Source organism: Diadema antillarum, unplaced genomic scaffold (genome assembly GCF_040938485.1).
Source record: "Diadema antillarum isolate AM-2024a unplaced genomic scaffold, OU_Dant_1.0 seq00000740_RagTag, whole genome shotgun sequence".
NCBI classification, from domain to species: Eukaryota; Metazoa; Echinodermata; class Echinoidea; order Diadematoida; family Diadematidae; genus Diadema; species Diadema antillarum.
In genome coordinates this window covers 2,306,511-2,309,879 of record NW_027271638.1, presented here as the reverse complement: position 1 = coordinate 2,309,879, position 3,369 = coordinate 2,306,511, and positions in this window count along the sequence as shown.

Genomic DNA, 3,369 nt, shown 5'->3' with positions numbered 1-3,369 from the left:
TGTTAGAAGGGGCACAAAGTCGGGGGAGGGGGTGGGGGACAAATGTCCTTATTTAAGGGATTGTTAAAACCAGAAGTGATAGAATGATTTCCCATCATAAAGCATAATGAACAGCCACATATACAAATCAGATGAGATGATGGTGCCGTTAAAGCTCGAATTCCTCAGCTCCAGCATAAGATTAATCTTCACTGTTTTTTTCCCTTGTCGATGTGAATAGACCGTTTCTGTAAAGTATGCAGATTTTATGCATGCTTTGTTCACAAAAGTTGCCCTTAACAACCAAAAAGTTTGCCGCAGAGCCTTTCCCTATCTAGCAATTACTACTAGTAAGTGAATTCCTGCATAAATATGCATTAACTTAACTGGGAGGGAGCAGGTGAGTAAAATACATGCTTCGTTACTACACACACTTTAGGATAAGGAACATCCGTATATTACAGAGACGGCCTATTGGATGCAGATATTGGGGAGATCAAATCCTTCACTTTACCTTTCTTTTTTTTCTCTAGAGTTGTGCTCTTTCAGCAGTAATGACTTTGTAATAAAGGTAAAGGAGACGGATCTACTGTATTATTTCGTCGGGTGCCTGTGCATACAAATTGTATTGCGTTAACGGCCAATGCACAGGCACCCGACGGTTTGTGAATATGGACAAACACTATAATTACTATATTTTTCATGAACAAACAAGTCAGATATTTTGTGAGGCAAGCGCAATGTCCTCGTCACATACTGATATATTTGAGACGGCCATTCCAGCTTTGAAAATGCAATAAACTTTGAAACCTCATAACTATTTTATTCTTTAATTTCTGGATTCATCTTTTGCCAATAATTACCTGCTTCTGTTTAACATGGGAACACGGAGTGTAGCAATGTTATTTCAGTAACTTATCATGTTTATGGCGGCAATGCAAAGCTCCACACATTATTATTATTGTACTAGTATAGATTAATCCGTCTTCAGAGCACTGTAACTTATCATGCTTATGGCGGCCATGATTAACGGGGGGGGGGGGGATTCCAAAGAAGAACAAGGGCACAATTGGTTATGTAATGAGCTATAGGTGCGCTGTTAGGCAAACTTGAAGCCCCAAGTTAGAAATCACCATAAAAAACAATAGCCAAACCGAATTGGTCTGTACGCTGTGCTCGTGCTCTGTTATTCTTTTCACCCGATTGCCTCACATAGCAACCGAGAATTAGCGAGAACTGAATTTGTAGGACATTCGACATTGCAATGGTTTATCTGAAATGGGATGATTACATAGGCTACAGCCTACACATGCACGCAGATTGGGCTGCCTAACGGAAAAGTTAAAGAAATCGGTGATTATTGTAAGCTAAATCTTTATGAAACATGTATTAGTCACTTACATGAACTTAAAATAAGAAAGCTTGGTAATAAAATAGTTTGCTTGCTTTAAATGTTTATTGCAGACTCCTCACGTCTGGATAGGCCTAAGTACCGAAAATGGCGAGCATGTTGGACTTTTATTGATTATGCATTCACGCACGATGTTAGCAGGCCAATGTGAGACTGCCACGAGGTAATGAACTTAAGATATAGCTATACACATATGCTGATGATATAGAAAGTTATAGCATCAGTGAGGACATGATCGTTCCTGGACACAAACAATTGGTATCAAACTCTGTTCGCCGTAGCTCGCATCATATCATAATAGGCGTCGAGATATTGGGTGCAGTTGTGAGAACTGCTATCCATCAACTTTTGAAAGATTCACTTGTTTTCAACAACAGAGACATTTGTCTTAAGAGCAAGGAGAGGACTTTGCTGGCCCAATATAGAAATAGTCTTGGAGAGTCTGGGCGGTGAGTTGGCTCAGTCGGTAGCGCGTCTGCCTCACGATCATGCGGCCCGGGTTCGAACCCGAGTCTGGACTGAGCAAAGTTGTGTGTAAACATACCGTCCCCTCTAGCAAGAGGCAAAACACTCTGTCCCTCGGATAGGACATAAAAGGGAGGTCCCGTGCATGAGAGAGTAACAGCTCATGCACGTAAAAGATCCCGCTTCATTCATTCATCGCAAAGAGCAGGGTGTTTAACCCGGTGAAGTGGTCCCACCTCACATCCAACTGGACCCCATGGAAGACCAGCTTATAGTGTAGCTGAATATGGGCTATCCAGCCATCTTCACAGATGGAAAATGAACAACAACAACAACAACAACAACAAATTTGCATTAACTTCTGAAATTACTTGAAATGATAACCGCTGAGTTTGAGTTGTGTGGTAGCAGATAAAAGAGAACAACTGCTGATTTTGTTTGCATCGGTGAAGACAAGGATTTTGTCATGAGGGCAGGGAGTAGGCCTTCGCAACTTGGATTTTCACATTATTCATATTATGACAGACCCCATGTCAAACACAAACTGTTTTGGTTGCGTATAAATGAGATAAATGAGATAATACATGTCTGATTTGTTGGCCCTAAAGAAGTTGACATGGAATTTTTTCTCTAAGGCAGAGGACAGGGAGGTGTGAAGAGATGGAAGAAGGAGAAGAAACTGAAATCTCTCCTTTGTACCCACACCATGCTCCGCGCCGCGGAGGAGTTAAATATGCGCTCTATATATTCAGTGCAAGACAGCATTGATGCCTGTTGTAGCTATTATGCTTTATGATAGGCACACAAGTATGTAGTATTTTTCACTCACAGCAAATCGAGAGAGCAGCAGTTCACTGTTCCTTTCGATATTCTTGGCAGCAATTCTTTGTGTGTAAAGAACATGACAAGTGAACAAAAATCAGTGAAAAAAATACTTCTTTAACTATAAAACGGTATTGAAAACACAGAAACACGCATTAGTCAATTAGACCTACTTCATCCAAAGGATTTCACATTCAGCTACTATAACCCTGGCGAACAGAATTTAGCAAAAAATGAAAAATAGAATAAAAGACAAAGAAAATGTGAGCGAGATGCTTAACGTTTTGTGCGACACTACTATTCCTTTTTTTCAGTTCTGGGGTATTGATGACAAAAAGAGTGGAAGGATTTATTCCGTAACATATATTACACTGTAAAAACATCGGTGTTAGATTTAACACCACGGGTGTTAAATCTAACACCGATCAAACTTCAATAAAGGACCACACCCACAGGTGTTGAAAATGCACTGTGATGGTGTTGAAAAGTGTTCACCTGACACTTCGTGGTGTTAATTTGACACTGTACCTGGTGTTATTTTGACACTGTACTTAATTCAAAAATGACACCACATGGTGTTGATTTGATAATTGTTGGTGTTAATATCAATGGTTTAACACCCGTCCAGCTTCAATAAGAGACCACACCAGCTGGTGTTACTTTGGTGTAAATTTATTTTCACATTTTTTCAA